The sequence below is a fragment of the Podarcis tiliguerta genome (assembly GCF_965153285.1).
Source record: "Podarcis tiliguerta genome assembly, chromosome: Z".
Lineage (NCBI taxonomy): Eukaryota > Metazoa > Chordata > Lepidosauria > Squamata > Lacertidae > Podarcis > Podarcis tiliguerta.
Window position 1 is genome coordinate 13,597,669 of NC_139553.1, and position 24,847 is coordinate 13,622,515.

The 24,847-nt window shown below is 45.9% G+C and overlaps 1 protein-coding gene across 1 annotated transcript in view; it reads left to right on the forward strand.

Annotated features, from left to right (window-relative positions):
• Positions 1–24,847, forward strand: part of LOC310669594 (uncharacterized protein) — a 570,356-nt gene that overhangs the window by 309,901 nt on the left and 235,608 nt on the right. Inside the window, exon 2 of the mRNA XM_083423962.1 lies at positions 14,788–16,695. The gene's annotated coding sequence lies outside the window, so the exon portion shown is untranslated. The remainder of the gene's footprint in view (positions 1–14,787; positions 16,696–24,847) is intronic.

Below are 24,847 nucleotides of genomic sequence, written 5' to 3' on the forward strand. Positions count from 1 at the left end.
TGGCCAGTTTACACCATCAGCAGTTCCAAGCCCCAACACTTTCCCTGGGCTCAAGAGCAGCCCAAAATGAAATAGAGGAATCTCCATCCTCTCTGAGATTCCTCTCACCCTCAACAAATTATTCCCCCTTCAAATAATTATCCTGCCCTGCTAGAAGCTTCACCTTCCTTGAAGATTCCCCTGAATAATTTCTATTTTGATTAACTCCCCCCACACGCCCTAGACAGATTTGTGGAGCAGAAGGCTACTGATGACTGCTAGCCACAATGGCTATGCTCAGCCCCCATATTCAGAGGGAGTAATGCTTCTGAATACCAGTTTCTGGTGCCTGCAGGAGGGGAGAGGGCTATTGTGGTCGGGCCCTGCTTGTGGACTTCCCTCAAAAATCTGGTTGGCCTCTGTGAAAATAGGATGATGGACTGGATAGGCCATTGGCCTGATTCAGGAAAGCTCTTAACAAGTTATTGCGGAGGGCCATGGGTTCCCCATCCTTGGAGAACAAGATGGAACCCTGCATGTGAGAGTCTCTGCTTGTGGCCTATATCTTAGCAAAATTATTTCTCCCACTAGACATGCATTTTTTAAATATTTTATTACAGGGTATGCATTTTTAAGCTGACACAAAAGCAGCAACTTCCTTTGCTAACTAATTCTGGTTCGGTGTCATCCCAAGTTCTTGAGTCACTTGGTTTTTTCCACTCTCACCCACTCACTCTGGGTTTTTTGCACATCTACACACAGGGGTGCCAACTTGAATAAAATATTGAGGGGGGGGAGATAAGCCCCGCCTCACATAATCAATCACATGATACAGTGCATGCACACCATTTGAATGGCAATGCCCATCAACCTGGGGGGTTGACCCCCATCAATATTTTATTGGGAGGCCAAAGCCCCCTCGGGCCCTAGGAGTTAGCTCCTATGTCTCTACCTTATTGATTGTTTCTCCCACAACAGCTGGTCCCCTTTTTCTTCACTGCTGGCCAAATGCATCTTTCTCTGAAGGATGCTGTTCTGTTAGCATAGCCAATAAGCTCACACTCTCTGCATCCGGGTTGAGCTGCTCTGTTCTGTGATTTGTGGCTTGTTCTCTCTATCAGCAGCGAAAGAAACTGCATAGTCATCTGTCATTTGCAAGCCTTATTTCCTTTTTCTTTACATCTTTGCTTCCTGTGTGATGACATCTTTCACTTAAAGTGGCAGGCATCGTCCTGGCACCCAGGCTGTCTCAGAGGTCCAGAGAGGGCAGGGCACTGCTACTTTGGGCCATAATACCGTAAAAAGATGATACTTTAAAACAAAATAAAACACAAGGAAGGAAGGGTTTTTTTTCCCTGTAATCAGCTGGTCTGGACACGTTCATCATGGCCTAATCTTGTTGTCGGACTCCCATCAGCCCCAGCCAGCATGTCCCAGTGGTCAGGGTTGATCAGAGTTGGTGTCCAACAGCATTTGGAAGGCACTACATTGGCTACCTCAGGGTTGCTGGGTCTGAGCTGCCATTTAAATGTCCCACAATGGCGTCAAGCAATGCAAGGAGAATTGTAAGAAATTAAAATGGCAGGGCAGGTTCAGCTACCTGGTGTGGCAAGTGTGGGCCCTGGATTCTGGGGTCCTGTTAACTTCCCAGTAGAGTTGCATGTAGACCCCAGAGTCTGTGTGCTCTTCCCTTGAAGAGCAGAAAACAGTAGCCCTGAAATCTCAAGATTCCCGGGTACTTTTTGTAAATAAAGTGCCAGGGAGCAAATGATAATGATGGATTGGCACCTACCCACTAATGATAGTGACAAGGGGGAAGGGAATCAGTTCAGTTGAGAATTTTAATGCAAAACCTACCAATTCACTCTAACTCGATCTTAATACACAAATGGGAACATAACCACCCTTCAAAATTCACACTTTTCTGAATTTTGTGGTGCAGTTCACCAGCCAAACAATGGGTAGAAAAATGTGTATACTACAGTATATGAAAAGGTGCATTAAAATGCCTATACTACAAAAAATACAAAAATCTATTACATATTTTAGAAAGTCTTTCACAGAATTGTAAAGCTGGAAGAGACTTCCAGGTTCATCTTGTCCAACCCCTGCAATGCAGGAATCTCAATACATGGTCCCCCATCCAGTTTGAAGCCATACTGGACCCTGCTTAGCTTTCCACATGTGCTAGCACTAGCAGTTTTATTGCTGTACCAGTGGGACTTCATTATCTTTGGGTTTGGCCACCTCTTGAGATAACATTGCCAAACTCAACATTAGGGCTCCCGAGGTGTGGGATGCAGTTTTCATCAATGTTGGGATTTCATCCACCATTTTGAATTAATATGGCAAACCGAAACATCACTTTTGCATGACACTGCCCATTTTGGGGCATAGATCCAACCACTTCTAGGCATACAGTATCGCCATTAAACTCAACACAAAGGTTCCTGAGGTGGGGTGGGGGTCTTTGTTGTCATTTGGATGATAAGCGCCATTTTGAAATAAGACGGTTGACCAAAATGTAACTTTGGTGTGAGTTCACCCAGTTTTTGGTGTGATGGGTCCAAACTCACAAACTACACTGTCCATTTAAATACAGAATCCCCCCCCTTTTTTATCAGGAAGCACCAGATACTCCCCACCATTATATAAGGCGACATAGTTTGTAAAAGTGTCTTTATTAGGGAACCTTACTTGCAAAAATGTGTGTAGTAGAAGAAACTTGGCACTTAAATGGAAGAAAGCAAAATGAGAAGCACATGAGACACATTTTCTGAATGGGTACACAGTGGTACCTTGGATTAAGATCGATTTGGTTTACAAACTCTGCTAAACCAGAAATAGTATCTTGGTTTGAGAACTTTACCTCTGTCTAAGAAGGGAATCCGAACGGTGGAAGGGCACCAGCGGTGGGAGGCCTCATTAGGGAAAGCATACCTCAGTTTAAGAACGGACTTCCGGAACGGATTAAGTTCGTAAACCAAGGTACCACTGTAATAAATGTAATCTGATATGGTAGATTTAAAAAATAACATATAAGATGGGCACCAACAACTTAAACGATGCAATCTTTTCACAAACTCAAAGGGGGAAAATTTCAGAGTTTATATTATGGTGAAATCTCATGAGAACTTAAAAAAAAAAAAAAATTGAAATGCAAACCACTGTGGAAATGTGAAAAAATGAATGTAAGACTGGATATACCAGAAAACTGAGAGAAACTGAAATTGACAAGTATACCCTTCCATATTTGGGACTGCTGAAGTTTTTGAACTAGAGGGGTCAAGCAGGCGGGTTGGCATATAGTAGAGAGGGAATAACATGCCTCTTTGCTGCTGACACCGCCAGCTTTCTTCCAGAAGCGCGGTTCATCGGTGTGCCCGTGTGGGAGGGGGGGTGGGGAGAGATCTGTTTCTGAAGCCCACTTCAGACTTTGCAAAGAGTCTGCAGCGCGTCTCGGGGTGCAGGAAGGAGCCCTCAGAGGGATTGCGCTGCTTGCATCTGAGAACTCAAAACTTGCTTCTGTCTCTATAGCAACAGTCAAAGCTTGCAGAATGCCTACTTCTCCCCCTTCCTCTTCCCGCTCCCGTATATCAACTTTGCATGAGCAAAGCGCAGCGTCATAGCTGATGAACGTGGTAGCACCCGTGCAAAAAATGTAACGGCGTGTTCACATCGGGGTCACCTTTCCTTTCCAACCATGCACCCAGTTATTGGTAGAAGGACTCCCACCCTCCCTTGAACGGGAGAGATTCCTCTCCCTGTCATGCTGATTTAGGATAAATCATTCGAAATGCGGCTCTTAACCTCCGTTGTGCAAGAAGACGTGGGGGATGCCTTGATTGCTTCCGGCATTTGGGAACGAAGAAGCATTAAGAATTGGAATAACTACTGCAATTACTCAGTGCCATTCTTTCTGGATGGTTCCCTCCCCCCCATTGTTCTTTTCTTTCGGGTTAGATGTGTTGAGGAATGAGGAACTACATTCTGAGCGGCTAAAAGTACGCAGCAGCATCTGGATATCCTAGGGCCAAATCCAGCCATTATCGTTGGGCATCGTTCCGGTTGCCAGCCTGGCTATAACAGAATGGGGTGGCTAGGTGCGATGCCCCCATTGACTGACTCACCTAGGAATTAATATTTTTACATTTCCATTTTTTAAAAAAATGCATCTTTAAAAGAAGGGGAAGAAGAGGGCTGGTTCTGTGTAAGAGCTTTCCCCTCTTTCCTATCATAAGTTCAGATCTCCACGTTTGCAATCAAAACCAAAAGAAAATTCACAGGAAAATTCAGCAGCATTTCAATACAGATTTCTTCTCACATACTTGTTCGTATGTAATTTTGCCTAAGCAGTATTTTCTAATACAATGTATTTTTGTATGATCGTTTCATATGTGTGTGTGTGTGTACATTTTTATGGGCGCTTTCTTGTAGCATGTCCATTTTTGCACATACTACTTGGATTGAGATTCTCAATCCAATAGGGTGTTTCACCTCGCACATGGCTTCGGAAAGTTCGACTTAGGGTAGGTACTCATTTTTAAGTGGGCACTGAATCGCATTTCTCCCCGTACCTGGGAGGTGTACCTGACCTCACCCTGCAAAATAAGAAGCTGGGTGAGGTCTGAGCTTGCTCAGCGGTCACTCAGTGGTCACTCAGTGTCTCTTGGTGGGCGAGGCGGAATGGAAAACCAGGGAGGAGCGGGAAACACAATGGATATCTTCTAAGAGGGCATGGCTGGCAGGCATCCTGAACAGCAGCAGCATCCCATCCCATTCCCACTTACTGTGCTTCTTACTGACTTGGCAGTGCTGCAAAGAGATAAAGAGAAATTGGGGGAGGGCGGGGGCGGGACAGGAGCCCTACTGGAAAGCTGCTCAAAATACACAGCGCCGGCCCTTCTAGCATTGGTGCTGAACAACGCGGTAAGAGTGCCTCTCCAATTTTAATTCAGGGGGTGAAAAGTGTTCCACGGTTGTTCAGCTATTTGAGCGACACCAGCCTATGAGAGCTCGAAATGCAAACCCGAAAGCCGCCCATTGGGTAGCAGTGACGCTCCGGTACAAAAGATGCCATCGGGTCCTCCTCTCCCACGCAGAGAAGCAATCAGTGATTCTCTTTACATTTCGCGTGACCGCCGTAAGATGCCTCCAGCTCAGGACTTTTAAGGCTGATTAAATTCAGGAGTGAAAGAGGTTTTAATTTTATAGAAAATATGAAGCGTGCCAAGCATCTCGCAAATCTGGATTGCAACCTCCAGGCATGCAGAGAGAATATGAGGTGGAAGAGAGTGAATGTGCTTTATCCTGCTTTCCCCTTTGTACATTTCCCTGTAAGCCTCACAAGCCGTTCGTGCGGCACTTCCAAACAACCTGCTTATTGAGCATCCCTGCTGATTTGTTTGGCAGGGAGATCAGACAGCGTTGGCTGTTTAGTGAGCATTCATTCTGATTTACGCGTTTGGAGGTTAGATGACTGTTACATCAAAGCAAGGGTTCTCCCGTACCTTTCTGGTGCATAAAGGTGGTACCCACAGCACACATACATTTATAGCTCATTTCCCCCTGCCCCATAATTCTGGGAACTGTAGTTTGAAATTGTAGCTCCACTAGGAGGGGTAAACTATAGTTCCCAGGATTATTTGCATGCAGAAGGTCCCAAGCTCAATACCCAGCATCTCCAGGTAGAGCTGGGAGTGTACCCTGTCTCAGACCCTGGAGAGCTGCTGTCAGCCAGTGTTGACAATACCGAGCTAGGTGGACAATTGACCCTACTTGGTGTAAGGCAGTTTCCTCTGTTTGCACCATTGGAGCATCTGGCTCAGTACAAGGAATGATGCATTTATGCAGATTTAATTGATCAATGAATATAATGAATCATCTTAGTTTTCTTTAATCAGGTGACACCACTCATTAGTGTAATACGAGCATAAAAGCTATGAGTTGTGTCAAACATTAGTCACACTCAGAGCAGACTCATTGAAACTAACGGGTGTTGCTAACTTAGGTCCATTAATTTCAGTGGTTCTCCTCAGAGTATGGATAACATTGGCTACATCCCTTCATTGTCCATAATGCTCATTGGCATCACAAATGCCACCTCTCCAGTGTCTCTTTAAAGTGAGCAGGGACCAGATGATGTTAACCTCTATTAGCACAAAAAAAAAACCCTGAAAAGCTATTTGATCCTTACATGGGAGAAAGCCCCTCCAGCAAGCTGTGTCCTCTTTGTTTCAGCCTCCACAGATGCAATTTTGGGAGAGTTAACAGTAGCCTTCAGAGGAGGGTTAGGATATGGAGCAGTGGTACATACATTTTATTTTTTTAATGCATTAAATTTATAGAGTATGAATGAAAATCAGCCTTGTGCAGTTGAGAGGCATGTTTGTTCCTGGATTCATGGGCAACTAGACAGTGTCTCTGTTTGCATTTGCCAGCACTGTGTCTTCCTGTGGCACAGGACTGCAGCATCTGCATAGTGTGTGTAGTGTTGCATGCCATCAAACAGCAGGAACACCCCCCCCCCACCTCAAGTCCTGTAATACGGGTGGCAGCATAATTCTGTTTCTCCGCAGGAAGAATAATCCTGCAAAGAGAGCACACTGTGTGTGTGTGTGTGTGTGTGTGTGTGATTAATGCTGTTACGCAATAATTCATTTCGCAAGAGCTTAGAGGAAAGGCACCTTTTTTGGTGTGGCTGTTTCAACCTCTGCCTGCAGCTACGTCCCCTTGTCCATCAAGAGTCCAGTGAGCAAGGAAGCTCAGCAAAACTGGTGTCACTCCACAGAGACCCATGCGTTTTTTGGTTAATGCACACAGATTCAGCTACCCATAATATAACTGCTGCATGCCGGCTGAGAAAGTGAAGCTGTTCTTGGAAGAGAGAGAGGGAGAGGTGAGTATGCCAAAGCACCCCCTCTCAGTTTCAATACCATTTGTGATGACCGTATAGTAATGTGACACCTCTTCTGTTGTCTGGGCTGCACCTGTCCTGTCTCAGATGTTGATCTCAGTCAGATGGCCAGTAGTGGGAGGCGGTGTCAGCACAAGGCAGAGTTCCTAGGCAAGCTCTACCAAGGCAAGCAAAGTGAGGCAAAGTTTAGGGCATATCCACACTTACCTTTTGCCCTGCTCTTTCTGTGCTTAAAAACTCTGCAAGCACTTTTGTTTTTTTGCCCCAGAACATTTTTCTGCAAAAACTCTTTGAAGCTCAGTTGAATGTCAATTTAGATTTTCCATGGATTGCTTTGCTCCAATAGAACTTCAGAGAGAGAGAGAGAGGTGTGCTTGGACACAGAGCTTTAAAGCGTGGATCGTGCCTGGAAAGAATGGAGGAAAAGCAAGTTCTAGTAAGGCAGAACAGAGCAAAGCAAAGTTCCAGGTCAGCACCACTGACAGCTCAATGCATAGGTCAGACTGGACATTTATAGGAGCAGGACTCAAATGATGCTTCAGCAACAGCAGGGGTACCAACCTGAATAAAATATTGGGGCCAGCAGATAAGCACCATTCTGCATAATCGATCACAAGGCACGACATACACACACCATTTAATGGAAATGCCCATCAACTTGGTGGGGTGGCCCTCTCAAATATTTTACTGGGGGGTCCAAAGGGACCTCAGCCCCTAGGGCTTGGCTCGTATGAGCCACAGGCAACCCCAGACTGAGAACAGAGCTTCAGTGCATTCTGGGTAGCAAGAAAGCCACCTCTTCCATTTAAGCAGGCCTTGCCTGCTTCAGTAGATGTTGCATCTGATGGTATGTGGGAGATTCTGGGTCTGCTGGGACTTCTGGGCCAAGGTCTTAGACTCCAAGGGTGCAAGGACAGTCTCCTGTGTCTGAGGAGGTGGCAGCAGGATGGGCTCCTTATACAAAAGGGACTCCATAACTGAAGGTGCTTGCTGAATCTCTAAGGGGAGACTGTTCCAAGATGCCATAGATGCTACTGCAGAGAACACCCGTTTCCTAGCTGACGCCACAGGGATCAGTTATAAGTGTGCTGTTCTCTATCACAAGTGTTTTTCAGCATAGCTTTGATGGTAAATCCATCCCTGACATTTTGCCTGTTTTGAAGCCTGTGACATCACATATACTGGGCACCTGCTGGGCTTGTTGAGGAAGTTTTTCAACATCTGCTTTGAGAAGGTTGTCCAAGTAAATTACTAGGGTTTTTTTACGGGGGGCGGGGAGTGTGGAGTGGGAGGGAACGGGGGAGAGTGAGAGATTTAAATCGCCTGGGCAGACTGTCTGAGGAAGCTCAGCTAAGCAAAGGGCCCTTCGCTTCCTCTCTGTGTGGGCAAACCGTCTGCTGAGCTCCAAAGCTCTTAATTGTGGCATTTGGACAAATTGGCGATTACCGCCAAAGGCCATTTTGTTCGAGCAGAGCAAATGGCCCGCAGCATTCTGGAGGTCCATCTGTCTTTATTAATTAACACCGGGGAAGGAATGAAAAGGAGACAATGAAGGTAACGGTTTATGTAGTGTTGCAAATATCACCACCCTTCAGGGAATTTCTCCCCCAAAATGGTATTGGGTAAATAAGCCTTGTAATGGAGACAACACCCTAGAATTTGGTCAGATTCTTTAAGGTCCTGGCAAAAGAAGAAGGAGAAACAGAGCAGCACATAGATACTACAGCTTTGAGACGTCACCCTCCGCTCACAGCCTGTTTGGGTGCAACACATGCCAGCAAATAATCATTTGTTTATCTACAGTCAGGGAGAGGTGGGAAATATTATTTATTATGCCCTGAATTGGTCCCTATATAATTCTGCTAGGGATAAATTTCTCAAAGGAATTCTCCAGAAGCTTTACTTCATTGAAGAAATTTTTGTTGATGGGTGGGGATAAATACACTACATATAAGGTTTGTGTGGATTGCATCCCATGTTAGTCCTGCTCAGAACAGGCCCAATAAATATAACGGACATGGCTAACTTAGATCCATTAATTTCAACAGGTCTGCTCTAAATAGAACTTAGTTGGATATAACCCTATGTCTGCCTTAGCAGCCCAATGAGGCAGATTAAATTTCATTGTACAGTGGGAGGTCCCACCTGCTGGGAACTGCCTGTGCTGTTTCTATAGTTTCTAACAAGCACATTTGATCATTGGCTGGCTGGCTGAAGTAGCCTGCTGCACGAGGGTAACAATTATGTTTTGCCTCTGGCTCCACCAACTACTGGCATATGGCTCTCTAAAGGTTGCTCAGAAGGGAATGTGACACTCAGTCTGAAAAAGTTCCCCTGACTCTGCTTTAGGTTGTCCTTTTCATAGGGACACAGGTCTCCCTAGTTGTTGACTGTGGCGACACTGTCTACTTGAGAATCTTAGATAAGGTAGTAGGCTTTCAAGTTTCTTCAGCCTGCTCTGCTTGCAGATTAGCAGGCAGGGTCTGAGCAGGAAGAGAGCTTTCCAGTGGCGTAGCGTGGGTTGTCAGCACCCGGGGCAAGGCAAGTAATTTGCACCCCCTAACCCGTGGATTTGCACCCCCTAACCCGTGGATTTGCGCCCCCTAACCCGTGGATTTGCGCCCCCTAACCCTACGCCTCAGATGTTGCGCCCGGTGCGGCCGGCCCCCCCTGCACTGGAGCCCCTGCACTGCTACGGCACTGGAGCTTTCTCTACTGGAAGTAGAGCAGCGGCAGGCTTAAATCTTGAACCATTTGCCCTCACCCTCCTCTCAAAATATATAATGCAGGGGAAACCTTTGAAAGCAAGAACGACTCTCACTGCCTCCGCCAATCACCACCCTGACTTCCCTCCCAAAGTGACATCTGTGTCTACCCACTGCAGGGATGTTTAAGAGCAGGCTTAAGACCTTTTTATTTGGCATGGCTTTTGGACCATGAGGTTGGGCTTTGAAGATAATTGTCACTGATTTGCTGCTCCATATAGCTGGATTAATATTTTGTGATGTTATTTACTTTGTGTAAATAAATAAAGTATTTATTTATAATAAATAAATTTGGTAAATAAATAAAATAGAGCACCTAGGGTGGGTGCTCTGGCCTCGTAGCTTACAGAGAACACATCTCATTCACATTACAATTCTTTGCATGGTTTTTGCTAATTGCTCATCTAGGAGACCTGGGTTTGCAAACCTAGAGAAAACTGAACCGGCAAAGTCAAAGCCCAGATACCTAATTCATTACAGCTGAAAAGAAATTGAGCAAAGCCTGTAGATCTCATTTGCGGGCATGTTAGGAGTCATGCCTTTTCCATGAGTCCACAAAGCCAAATCCATTTCAAGCAAGACTTTCCCCCCCACAGAGATTGTCCCTCTGCCACATTTGTGAAAATGGGAAGCAAATTGTGCTAATTATGCACTTTGAAGGATGACAGTGGCTCTGGGGCAGAGCACGTGCTTTGCATGCAGAAGGTCCAACATTTAATCCCCAGGCATCTCCAGGTGGATCTGGGAATGCTTCCTGTCTGAAACCCTGGAGAACTGCTGCCAGTCAGTGTCAGCAACACTGAGCTAGATGGGCCAATGCCATGGCTCAATGTAAGGCAGTTCCGTATGTTCCATGATGACTAGAATCTTATTTTACTTTTAGGAGGACAATAGCACAGGAGCAGAGCAGATGCTTTGCATGTGAGAGGTCCAAAATTTAATCCCCAACAGAATTCCAGGCAGGACCGAGAAACACACCTGTCTGAAGCCTTGGAGAGTCACTGCCAATCCATGTTGACAGTACCGAGCTTGATGAACCAGACAGCCTGATAGAACTAACTATGTCAAAACAGTTGCAACAGGGGAACCTAGGATGGTTTGTCTGCCATGGTAAAGCTAAGAGTAAAGGTAAAGGTAAAGGTACCCCTGCCTGTACGGGCCAGTCTTGCCAGACTCTAGGGTTGTGCGCTCATCTCACTCTATAGGCCGGGAGCCAGCGCTGTCTGCAGACACTTCCGGGTCACATGGCCAGCGTGACAAGCTGCATCTGGCGAGCCAGTGCAGCACACAGAACGCCGTTTACCTTCCCGCTGGTAAGCGGTCCCTGTTTATCTACTTGCACCTGGGGGTGCTTTCGAACTGCTAGGTTGGCAGGCGCTGGGACTGAGCAATGGGAGCTCACCCCATTGCGGGGATTAAAACCACCGACCATGTGATCGGCAAGTCCTGGGCGTTGAGGTTTTTACCCACAGCGCCACCTGCGTCCCAAAGCTAAGAAGGGGGAGGGGGAGTTAAATCCTGAGCCTCAGCTGTGCTTGAATCATGCCTGCGACTGGGGGAAAACGAGGGAGCTGTACCCTTTAAAAGTCCTCCAGCAGGTCTGCTTCCACACAGCATAATTACTCCACGCCAAGCAATAAGTATCTCTACAGTAACTCATCTGAGCCCACCAATAGGATTTGCAGGTTCACAGCCTGGTTGAAATGAATAGATTCCTCAGCTCTGGCCTCCAAATAAAGGAATGGATGAGGATCTATGGCCCCTGTGATTGGAGGAGAAGTTTTCTGCACCTGCTATTCCCATACCGCCACCCTGTTTAACCAGTTTCCCTTCAGACAGCACGGCAACCAAGGGAGGCAGAGAAGAGGACAAAATTTGGCCCAGCAGCTGGGGTATATCGGTTGTGGGCAATAGATGGGAGTCACTTAGCAAAATGGGGAGAGACAGACATCCTGCCCCAGCTGAGCAGTGGGTAAATGCTACAAGATTAGGCATGTGGAGGAGGGAAGTGGTCAGGTTAAAGTTTCTCTCCCAAGTTAAAGGTAAAGGGACCGCTGACCATTAGGTCCAGTCGTGGCCGACTCTGGGGTTGCGATGCTCATCTTGCTTTATTGGCCGAGGGAGCCGGCGTACAGCTTCCAGGTCATGTGGCCAGCATGACTAAGCTGCTTCTGGAGAACCAGAGCAGCGCACGGAAACGCTGTTTACCTTCCCGCCGGAGTGGTACCTATATATCTACTTGCACTTTGACGTGCTTTCAAACTGCTAGGTTGGAAGGAGCAGGGACTGAGCAATGGGAGCTCACCCCATCGCGGGGATTCAAACTGCCAACCTTCTGATCGGCAAGTCCTAGGCTCTGTGGTTTAACCCACAGCTCCACTCATCTCCCAAGTTAGGGATGGGCAAATTGGTCCATTTCAGTTTCTTGTTTTTTGCAAACATAGGTTCAATTATTCACACTTCTACGCTGGTTTGAGTTTGTTGGGTTTTTTTAAGTATTCCCCACTTTATATACACAGACGTTTAAAAAATATTTTTTTCTAATATGATATATTCTGATATGTGTCCTCCCCCACCCCCACGCATGGTTGCATTTTCTGCACCCTGGGTTGTATGCAAAGTTAGCCCTACTCAGACTAGACTCATTGAAATGAATGGTTTCATCAGTTCATTAGCTTCAGTGAGTTCAGACTGAGTAGAATTTAACGCGGCCTTCTGTTCCTCTGTTTTCTTAGGGGATGGGAATATAGCTCATTGTATTCCACTGAAAATAGGATTGCTCATGATAAATGCAAATAGAAAGCGGGTGAGAATACCATCCAAAGGTAGAGTGATACTCCAGCTTTTCACAAAAGTGACTCCAGCATCGCTACATCTATTTGTGAAGAGAGAGACAAAGAGAACACAGGAAGTAGCTTTGTATTGAATCAGACTACTAGTCTGTTTAGGTCAGCATCATCTACACTGGCTGGCAGAAGCTCTGCAGGATTTCTGGATGGGACTAAACCAGAGCCCTTCTGCATGCGAAGCAGATACTCTACCACTGAGCTGTGACCTTTCCCCTAAAAAATAAAGTAAGAGTCTAGTCCTCATGGTTCTAATTAAACAGCTAATTTACACAGGAAGCTGTTTTGCAGTGGGTGAGACCCTGGTCCATCTATCTCAGTATTGTCTACACTGACTGGCAGCAACTCTGCAGAGTCTTTTCTCAGCCCAGCTTCTAATTTATTACCTATGTTAATCATGCAGATAAAACAATTACATAAGCAAGACTAGGTATACAAAAAAGATGGGGTGGAGTATAATTGGCAGCAGTAACAAAGGAATGTTCTCGTGCTATACCTGCCTGGAGAACAATATGTGATAGCTTAGGTTAATGTTATACATTTGCATCATTTCGTATTCTGAAATACTTCTGATGGATATTTGCCATTTTCAGATTGTAAGTGGAAGTTCTGAAGCTCCACTAGCCTGCCAAAAAGTAGCCCTTTCCCCTTTCCATATGCAGATAATGTGTTAGCTTATTGGCGAGAGCCATTTCCCATACTTCATTATAGCATTTTAACAGTAAGAGTCCTTGTAAGCCCTTGCAAAATCTAGTGGTCAGGGTTTTTGCTGCAATTAGCAAAAAACAACAACACCCAACCAGTTTCTCATCACAAAAAATATGTCTTCATTATTTCCAGTAACCAAATTCAGTAATGTGAGTTCCGGTGTAAAGCAAAATTGTTTTTACTGAATTTTGTTCCAACATAAAAGGGGGGGAAAGGCTCCATCTTTCAGTAAATGTGTTGTCTCCCGCTCTCACCCTTACTATATTCATTAGCTTAACCATCTATGCTGTGTTCCAAATTCTAATTAATGACTCATCTGCTGTAAGTGATTTGGATTTTTTCCAGTTGTAACCTGTCACTGTAAGAGCTGCTGTTGGCAAGTGGACCATAATTTATGTACCTTCCATAAAAAGGATTTCCTTAGCCATGGGAGGGGAAACCCTGAAGTAGCCATCTCCAGCCTGCCCCCCCCACTCAGATTCTGAGCTGTAGCCCAAAACATCTGGAGGGCACCAGGTTCGGGGGTGGGGTGGTGCTGTGGTCTAAACCACAGAGCCTAGGACTTGCCGATCTGAAGGTTGGCGGTTCGAATCCCATTGACGGGGTGAGCTCCCGTTGCTCGGTCCCTGCTCCTGCCAACCTAGCAGTTCGAAAGCATGTCAAAGTGCAAGTAGATAAATAGGTCCCACTCCGGCGGGAAGGTAAACGGCGTTTCCATGTGCTGCTCTGGTTCTCTGGTTCTCCCAACCTCACAACGGTTGGGAGGAATGTTTTTGCCAAAAAACTCAGAAACCTCATCAGGAGGGCTTTAAACTGACTATTGTGGGGGAGGGAGACAGTGCTCCTGAAGGTAGGAGTCTATCAATTGATGAAGATGATCATCCAAATGTCATAGACCAAATGGAGCAAACAGCAAGCAGACCTAGTGGTAGGAGGAAAAAATCCTTAAATAAGAGACACGGGGGAATGACTAATGGACTTCAATGTCTGTACACTAATGCACAAAGCATGGGAAATAAACAAGATGAGCTTGAGCTCTTGGTACAGCAAACTAAATATGACATAATAGGCATCACTGAAACCTGGTGGGATAAGTCCCACGATTGGAATGTAAAAATGGAGGGATACAATCTATTTCAGAGAAACAGACCAGACAAGAAAGGAGGAGGAGTGGCGTTATATGTCAGGGATGTGTATACCTGTGAAGAGATCCAAGATTTAGAACCTCAAAGCCAAAGTGAAAGCATTTGGGTCAAAATTAAGGGAGAGAAGAATAACAGTGACCTCATTGTGGGAGTTTACTATAGATCCCCAAGCCAAACAGAGGACATAGATGATGCCTTCATGGAACAGATGGCCAAGCATGCAAAAGGAAGGGAGATAGTAGTAATGGGAGACTTCAATTACCCAGATATATGTTGGATGTCAAACTCAGCCAAGAGCATAAGGTCAAAGAGATTCCTCACTGGCCTTGCAGACAACTTTATTGTCCAGAAAGTGGAAGAAGCAACAAGAGGAACAGCCATTTTAGATCTGGTCCTAACCAATGTCGATGACCTGGTTAATGGGGTAGAAGTGGAAGGATCATTAGGCGCAAGTGATCATGCTCTTCTGAAGTTTACTATACAGCGGAAAGGAGCAGCCAAGCATACTAGGACTCAATTTCTTGACTTTAAGAAAGCTGACTTCATAAAACTTAGGGAAGTGCTGGGTGAGATCCCATGGACAGTAATACTAAAAGGAAAGGGAGTTCATGATGGCTGGGAGTTTGTTAAGAGGGAGATAGTAAAGGCACAACTTCAGGCAATACCAATGAGACGGAAACATGGAAGGTGCCTAAAGAAGCCAAGGTGGCTATCTAAAGAACTTTTAACGGAGTTAAGATTAAAAAAGGATGTGTACAAAAAATGGAAAAGGGGGGAAACCACCAAAGAGGAATTCAAACAAATAGCCAGCACGTGTAGACACAAAGTCAGAAAAGCTAAAGCACAGAATGAACTCAGGCTTGCTAGAGAGGTTAAAAGCAACAAAAAAGGCTTTTATGGGTATGTTCGTAGCAAAAGGAAGAACAAAGAAACAGTGGGGTCACTCAGAGGAGAAGATGGTGAAATGCAAACAGGGGACACAGAAAGGGCTGAACTCCTCAATGCCTTCTTTGCCTCAGTCTTCTCCGATAAAGAAAACAATGCCCGACCTGAAGAATTTGGAGCAAATGATTCAGTAGAGAAAACACAGCCCAGAATAACTAAGGAGATAGTACAAGAATACTTGGCTAGTTTAGATGTATTCAAGTCTCCAGGGCCAGATGAACTGCATCCAAGAGTATTAAAAGAACTGGCAGATGTGATCTCAGAACCACTGGCAATCATCTTTGAGAATTCCTGGAGAACAGGCGAAGTCCCGGCAGACTGGAGGAGGGCAAATGTTGTCCCTATTTTCAAAAAGGGGAAAAGAGAGGACCCAAATAATTACCGCCCAGTCAGTCTGACATCAATACCAGGGAAGATTCTGGAGCAGATCATTAAGCAAACAATCTGTGAGCACCTAGAAAGGAATGCTGTGATCACCAATAGTCAGCATGGATTTCTGAAAAATAAGTCATGTCAGACGAACCTGATCTCATTTTTTGACAGAATTACAAGCCTGGTAGATGAAGGGAACGCAGTGGATGTAGTCTACCTTGATTTCAGCAAGGCATTTGACAAGGTGCCCCATGATATTCTTGTAAAGAAGCTGGTAAAATGCGGTCTTGACTATGCTACCACTCAGTGGATTTGTAACTGGCTGACTGACCGGACCCAAAGGGTGCTCATCAATGGTTCCTCTTCATCCTGGAGAAGAGTGACTAGTGGGGTGCCACAGGGTTCTGTCTTGGGCCCGGTCTTATTCAACATCTTTATCAACGACTTGGATGATGGACTCAAGGGCATCCTGATCAAATTTGCAGATGACACCAAACTGGGAGGGGTGGCTAACACCCCAGAGGACAGGATCACACTTCAAAACGACCTTGACAGATTAGAGAACTGGGCCAAAACAAACAAGATGAATTTTAACAGGGAGAAATGTAAAGTATTGCACTTGGGCAAAAAAAATGAGAGGCACAAATACAAGATGGGTGACACCTGGCTTGAGAGCAGTACATGTGAAAAGGATCTAGGAGTCTTGGTTGACCACAAACTTGACATGAGTCAACAGTGTGACGCGGCAGCTAAAAAAGCCAATGCAATTCTGGGCTGCATCAATAGGAGTATAGCGTCTAGATCAAGGGAAGTTATAGTGCCACTGTATTCTGCTCTGGTCAGACCTCACCTGGAGTACTGTGTCCAGTTCTGGGCACCACAGTTCAAGAAGGACATTGACAAACTGGAACGTGTCCAGAGGAGGGCAACCAAAATGGTCAAAGGCCTGGAAACGATGCCTTATGAAGAACGGCTAAGGGAGCTGGGCATGTTTAGCCTGGAGAAGAGGAGGTTAAGGGGTGATATGATAGCCATGTTCAAATATATAAAAGGATGTCACCTAGAGGAGGGAGAAAGGTTGTTTTCTGCTGCTCCAGAGAAGCGGACACGGAGCAATGGATCCAAACTACAAGAAAGAAGATTCCACCTAAACATTAGGAAGAACTTCCTGACAGTAAGAGCTGTTCGACAGTGGAATTTGCTGCCAAGGAGTGTGGTGGAGTCTCCTTCTTTGGAGGTCTTTAAGCAGAGGCTTGACAACCATATGTCAGGAGTGCTCTGATGGTGTTTCCTGCTTGGCAGGGGGTTGGACTCGATGACCCTTGTGGTCTCTTCCAACTCTATGATTCTATGATTCTATGATTCCAGAAGCAGCTTAGTCCTGCTGGCCACATGACCCGGAAGCTGCACGCCGGCTCCCTTGGCCAATATAGCGAGATGAGTGTCACAACCCCAGAGTCGGCCACGACTGGACCTAATGGTCAGGGGTCCCTTTACCTTTACCTTTACCCTAAGGAGAAAGACACTTGGGGGAATCAAATGTGCATCCTCAGCCAACCAGCAGAAGTGGGGGACATTTGGCCCTCCAGATGTTGCTGAACCACAACTCCTATCAAGTGTGGGAAATGGGAGTTGTAGTTCAGAAACATCTGGAAGGCCAAAGTTTCCCAGTGCCAGATCTCAGCCAGCCACCTTTTCTGCCTTCCTCTTTAAAGAGAGAGGGCCACACAGGATCCTGTCACAGCGAGGGCCTGGTGGTCAGAAGCCCAGCGGTGGCTGAGTACAGTCAGTCATAGGCCAGTTTCCAACAACCAGCATCCAAAGAGAACCAGTCAGGGCTTGAGCTGTTGCTCCAGGACTAGCTGCTGCTGGCTGTGTGGGCAAAGCATGTCTTCCCTCTCTGCAGGGCTGTCAATCTAATGCAACGTTTCCCAGTGTGGGATGTGCTCAAAAGGCACCATGAAAAGCAATGTGTGACTCCGATCGATCTCGCTTGTCAGTCACCCTGGCCACGCTCCCTGCCTAGAGTGACAGCTTGCGCAGCGTGAGTATTCCCTCGATTCACAGTCGTTGCCTCTAGAGGATTTTCCAACTCTCAAAGGTTTGCACTGGTGGGAAATCCTTAGATTATTTTCCCCCACTGACACTTTGGCTAGAGATGGGGCTTTGGTAGTGAGGTGGACACTTCCCCTAGCAGGTGCCCTGCGTGCCACCTCCGCTGGAGAAGCCATGCAGGTATTTCCATCAAAATCTCACAAGGTCTTGCGGAGCCTGTGAGATCTCGCCATCTCCACTGCCCCTTTGTGCCACTGCCACAAGAGATGCCAGGCGGCGGGGAATGGCGGTACTTCCTGTTTTGCCTCAAGTGGTGAAACAGGACGTGCCGCCCCTGTTGGTAGCCATCACTGCCCTTTGGGGGAGCGAGTTTCATATGTGCTGTGTGAAGTAGCACTTTTTTCAATCCATCCTGAGTCTTCTGACATTTGGCTTCATTTGATGTCTATTGGTTCAAGCGTTATGAGACAAGGAGAAAAACTTCTCCTAGCTGCTTTCACTATGCCATGCATCATTTTATGAACTTCTATCAAGTCCCCTCTTACTCACCTTTTCTCTAAACTATAAAGTCCTGAAGGTTGCAAACTTTCTTCCTGGGAAAGTCCCTCCACCCCCTTAATCATTTCGGATGCAGAGGTATTATAGTTAATGGATTAGGGAGATGGTTGAAGATGGTTGGATGGAGTCAGAGAGAGTCGGGTAGTTCTCCCCCGGAATCCCTGCCCGAATCTTAGCCCCAGCTGCACAAAGCTTACCTGATGCCGTTTTGTAAAGACACTCTACACATGTTCAGAGGCACTCTCATCCTGCGCTAACCCTTTGCTTGTTGCAGAGCTGAGCTTTTGGCTTAGCGGCGGAGCCCTGTGCCAGTGTCCCTGCTGGAAAGGTCAGCCAAGCGCTTGGCTGTTACAGCACTCCTCCCTCTCTCCCATTTGTCTCTATCAATAAGAAGGGTATGAGGGTTTAAAGGAGCGGAGGGCGGGTGGGAAGACACCATCTAGCCTGCCCAGCATCTGCATCTTGTGATCCTGGAACTCAAGAGCCCCTCTGACTCAGCAAGTTATTAATAACGCACAGGCCCCCAGGCCTCCAGGCTTTTCCACTGCTGCAATCTCCATGCCAGCGTCTCCTCTATCTCTCCTCTAGAGACTGCAGAATGCACCGTTTGGTGCTTTTTTTTAATTAAAAAAAAAATCACCAGCAAGGTTAAAATCTTCTCTTCCTCTCCCCCTCCCCCCACGCTCTGCGCCATCAGGCTTTCCCCCATCCTCAGGGACGGGCCTGACAGGCGTTTGTTTGTTTTTTGCTGCAACCTTGAAAAAGCCGATCTGTGCCTGAGACTCTCCTGCCATCCCAAGGGACAGAGGTGTGCTTACGACAGTGCTGTGCCAGAATACATTTTTCTCTCCTGTGGTGCCATGAAAGTTATGTGTTCTGTTTGCACTACTAGGACACGCTGCAAAAAGCAGACCAATCTACATAGGATACTGATGCTCTGCCACAGTCCCAGGCAGCAAGGTCGGTTTTTAAAAACCCTGTTTCGATGCCAGAATAGGGCTGTTAAGTCTGATCTGGGGCTGATCTTCTTACATTCTAAGGCCCTGCCTCTGCTTCTCAGAAGCCACATTCACACCATACATTTAAAGCCCTGTGATACCTGTTTAAACAGTGACACCTTACCCCAAATAATTCTGGGAGCTGTAGTTTGTTATGAGTGCCCCTTACAGAGGTACAATTCTAGAGTGGTTAGGCCCGGGGGCTGGATCCGGCCCAATCGCCTTCTAAATCCGGCCCACAGACGGTCCGGGAATCAGTGTGTTTTTACATGAGTAGAATGCGCCCTTTTATTTAAGATGCATTCCTGGGTTATTTGTGGGGCATAGCAATTCATTCGCTTTTTTTTTATTTCAAAATATAGTCCGGCCCCCCACAAGGTCTGAGGGACAGTGGACCAGCCCCTGGCTGAAAAAGTTTGCTGACCCCTGGAACTGTTTAACAATCAATCCCTCTTTCCAGCAAACCCTAATCATTGTAGATCTGGGAGAGGATTAAGGATTTCTTCACAACTCTAAGTGCTGTTGTACCTGCAAATAATCTATACCTGTAGTTAAACAGGAGGTGCAGAGTGGTAGGCGATAACTCTGGACTTGACTCTGGACTCAGATAATCTAAGGCAGCTTTCTGTTCTCCTAGCCCAGCCCACGTCTTTTTTTCCTTCACACCTGGCTTGTGATGCCAGGTGCCAGCGAAGGACGCATATACATTATTGGCTTAAAACACAGCACAGTTGTTCCTCGCCACATGTGTTTAAAGTTGTATGTTTATGTTGCAGTATGCACCATTAACAGATTTGTTTCCCTGTGCCTGCAACCCACCCAGAGCTCCTATTCAAGACAACTATCTTCTGAGTATATTGTAATGGATGTCTGAAACGTACACATCTTGGTTTCACCACGCAGTGCTCCTCAAGAAGCTGCATGATAAATATGGACTGTGGCCATAGCTGTCAACGTTTTCCTTTCTTAAAGGGAAATTCCCTTATTCCGAAGAGGATTCCTTGCAAGAAAAGGGAAAAGTTGACAGCTATGATTGTGGATAACATCATGGGTAACTGGCCTCAAACACCAGCTGTGGTGCATTTGCACTGGAGCCAGAATAAATTGTAATATGTACACAGTGGTCAAATTAGAAGGAAAGTTGTCAATAGTGGTCCCCATTTTTTGACTTCTGGCAGGATAATTGGATGACTCTCAAGGCTTTCTGTATGCTCTTTATCACATACTGCCATCCAGTGGTCAAAAATATATACGTATGCTATTAAAAAAAAAATTCTTAAGCGGTCAAACTCACAGGATGTATAAAGTTAAAGGAAAAAAGAAATAGGGATTTGTTTTAAGGCTCCCCTTTACTCTTTTTATGAAATCTAGGTATAATCCTAGATGTTGACAAATGTAAGTCTTTCTCCTTGTGGTACTGGGTGTAGTGGTTAGAGATTTCCTCTAGGGCCCAGGATACCTGGGTTCAATGAGTATGTGACCTTGCGCTGGTCATCATCTTTTAGCCTAACCTATCTCACAGGGTTGCTGTGAGGTCACAACAGGGAGGGGAGAGAACTGTATCTGTTGTTTTGAGCTCCTGGGTAGAAGAGTTAGATATAAATGGTATCAACTAAATAATAATGATGATGATGATCATGATAATAATAATAATAATTAAAGAAAGGAATTTACTTTACTTGCCTTTATATTTGTATCTGCTCATTTACCTTTGTACTATTTCTTAAACTTTGATATGGGCGCAATTGTTTTTGTCTTATAAATGGACATTTTGTCCCATTTGAATGAAATTGGATGATTAAGGGTTTGGGGGTCACTTATGCTGGTTGGCCAGTAAACTATTTTAAAGGTAAAGGTAAAGGTACCCCTGCCCGCACGGGCCAGTCTTGACAGACTCTAGGGTTGTGCGCCCATCTCACTCAAGAGGCCAAGGGCCAGCGCTGTCCGAAGACTCTTCCGGGTCACGTGGCCAGCGTGACATCGCTGCTCTGGCGAGCCAGAGCAGCACACGGAAACGCCGTTTACCTTCCCGCTAGTAAGCGGTCCCTATTTATCTACTTGCCCCCAGGGGTGCTTTCGAACTGCTAGGTTGGCAGGCGCTGGGACCGAACAGCGGGAGCGCACCCCGCCGCGGGGATTCGAACCGCCGACCTTTCGATCGGCAAGTCCTAGGCACTGAGGCTTTAACCCACAGCGCCACCCGCGTCCCTTAAACTATTTTAGTTTCATATTAATACAATCTAGGTTGTTTCCATCCTGAAGAACACTACATTTATAGCCTGCCTTTCCTCTCAGGAACTAAAGTTGCAGTACATGGCTTTCTCCCCACCTCCATTTCCTCTTCACATCAATACTAACTACACGCCAGCAAATGTAGGGTTCCCAGCCCTGGGCTTGCAGGATGCAGAGAGTGTGTGTGGTGCCATTTGCAGGGGAGAAGAAGAGGTAGGTGGAAAAGGGGGCTACTGAACTTTCCCCAGTGACTACAGGACATACAGGTATGCCACATTCTGAATTTTGAAAAATGGGTCTTGCTGTAATGAAATGTTGCAGTACAAAGGGCTGCTCTTCGTTGTCCCAGCCAGCCACACTCTCTTTTTTTATATAAAAACGAAGCGCACCAAGCCCCTCACAAATCTGGGCTGTAACCACCAGGGCAGAAGATTCAGGATGGATTCATGTGGAGAGAAAGTGTGTTTTGTCCTCCTTATTTTGTTCGAAGAAGAGAATATTCATAAAACTAAGTTATATGAATGTGTTGCTTTAGCAGATGGGTTGAATATAAGCACTGAAGGGCAATGACTTGGGCAAAACTGTTGAAAACGCTTTGTGCATAACTAATCTTGAATGTAATCTGTTATCTGCAGCTAGGTTAACAGAGGATGGGCATGAAGTGAATTTTAGAAAGAATAAATGTGAAATTCTGAAAGGTGGGAAACTGTTCAGAAGGGAGAAATTCTGATTTTTGTATGTACAGAATGTGAAGGGTACTAATGCTGATGCTAATGGTAAGAATGAGGCCAATGCTGTTCATGCTGCTAAACCACATGACAACGGTGCTCATTGATAGACATTTTGGGCATGCAAGTTTTAAAACAGTTGCCAACATGCAGGAAGGAGGGAGCTGCGGCCCAAGATAGGAAAATAAGTGATAAGGGAGCACCTAGCTACTTTAAATTACTTCAAATCTCCAAATTACTTCTGCACCCTAGGGTTCTAAAGGAGCTTGTGGATGTAATCTTAGAGACTCTGTCTATAATATTTGAGGATTATTGGAGAACAGGTGACATCCCTGCAGAATTAAAGTGGGCAAATGTTGTCCCTGTCTTCAAAAAAGAGGGAAAAAGAAGACACAAATAACTACCAACTTATTCAGCTTATCATCTGTATCTGGAAAGGTCCTAGAACAGACAATTCAATAGTTGGTCTGTGAACACTTAGAAAATAATGTTGTGATTACTAAGATCCAGCATGGTTTCTCAAAAACAAGTCATACCAGACGAATCTCATTACTGGGTGAGTTTGAAAAGGGTGGTTCGCTACCTTAAAGGTACCACAAACTGTCATTTAAAGTGGTCAGTTTACAGCAATCCTGAACTGGTGTGTTACACTGATGTTGACTGAACTAGGGATTCCAAAGATTACAAATCTGCAGGTGGATGCGTGTTTATGCTTGACAATGGTCCCATTTCATGGGGCAGTTATAAACAGAACTGTATAGGTTTGCCTTCTACGGAGTCTGAATACCTGGCAGCCACAGAAGCCTTCGAAGAGATGGCCTGGCTCAACCAACTGATCAAAGACTTTGGGTTAGCGAGAAAGGGGCCTGTTAGCCTTATGGAAGGCAACCAGAGTTGCTGCAAGCTGTCCCAGAGTGAGAAGTTCAACACAAGGACAAAGCACATCGGGGGGTGAAGTTCCATTACATACGTGAGGCCATCCAAGACGGACTTGTGGACTTGTTTAATTGCCATACCAAAGAGATGACTGCAGATATTCAGACCAAGCCTTTACCAAGAGACAATTTTCCAGAACTTAAAGTCAAGATGGGACTCTGCGTGGTTTAATATAAAAATGAATTTATATTGTGTTGCCTAAGAGGGTGTGTGGGAGATATTTAAAATGCTGGTTAGACTGCATTTTAAATATCCCACAAAAAATTCATGTGTTGCCAGATAAGCACATGAAAGGAGCTAAAGGCCACAGAGTTTACCTGTAAACTTGCTAGAGAGAACTCTGGGAGGGAAACTCCCCCTGTGCCCTGACCGGGGCGGGGGGCGGACGACATAGCTATACAGGCAAACCTTGGTTCTTGAAAGGCTTAGTTGATGAAAAAATCAGCTCCTGGACACCAAAAACCCCGAAGTGTTCCGGTTTTTGAACGTTTTCCCAACGCAGCTTCCACTTGAGTACAGGAAGCTCCTGCAGCCAATTGGAAGCTGCACCTTGGTTCTGGGAGTCGAATGGACTTCTGGAACGGATTAAGCTCAAGAACCAAGGTTCCACTGTATATTATCCTACCTGCCTGGGCACACACTCGCTCTTTCTTTCTCTTCCTCTCTCCACCATGCCAGTAATGTGAGGACATCTGCAGTCTGAATTCTAAGCTCAGACTCCATTTTAAAGCTAGACTTAAGTATATGTCTTTGTGACTGAATTATCATTTTAAGCCTGCTTGAACCAAGTTGCTGTATCTGTTACTCTTCAACAAGTATTCTGGGTGAATAAATGCAATTTTTACATTTTACAAGACTGTGTGATTGTTAATTTAATAATATAATAATAATTTATTATTTATACCCCGCCCATCTGGCTGGGTTTCCCCAGCCACTCTGGGTGGCTTCCAACAAAATATTAAAATACAGTAGTCCGTCAAACGTTAAAAGCTTCCCTAAACAGGGCTGCCTTCAGATGTCTCCTAAAAGTCTGGTAGTTGTTGTTCTCTTTGACATCTGGTGGGAGGGCGTTCCACAGGGCGAGTGCCACTACCGAGAAGGCCCTCTGCCTGGTTCCCTGTAACCTGGCTTCCCGCAGTGAGGGAACCGCCAGTAGGCCCTCGGTGCTGGACCTCAGTGTCCAGGCAGAACGATGGGGGTGGAGACGCTATTTCAGATATAGTGGACCAAAGCCATTTAGGGCTTTAAAGGTCAGCACCAACACTTTGAATTGTGCTCGAAAATGTACTGGGAGCCAATGTAGGTCTTTCAAGACCAGTGTTATATGGTCTCGGCGGCTGCTCCTGGTCACCAGTCTAGATGCCGCATTCTGGATTAGTTGTAGTTTCCAGGTCACCTTCAAAGGTAGCCCCCATAGAGCGCATTGTAGTAGTCCAAGCGAGAGATAACCAGAGCATGTACCACTCTGGCAAGACAGTCCGCAGGCAGATAGGGTCTCAGCCTGCGTACCAGATGGAGCTGGTAAACAGCTGCCCTGGACACAGAATTGACCTGTGCATCCATGGACAGCTATGAGTCCAAAATGACTCCCAGGCTGCACACCTGGTCCTTCACGGGCACAGTTACTGCATTCAGGACCAGGGAATCCTCCACACCTGCCCACC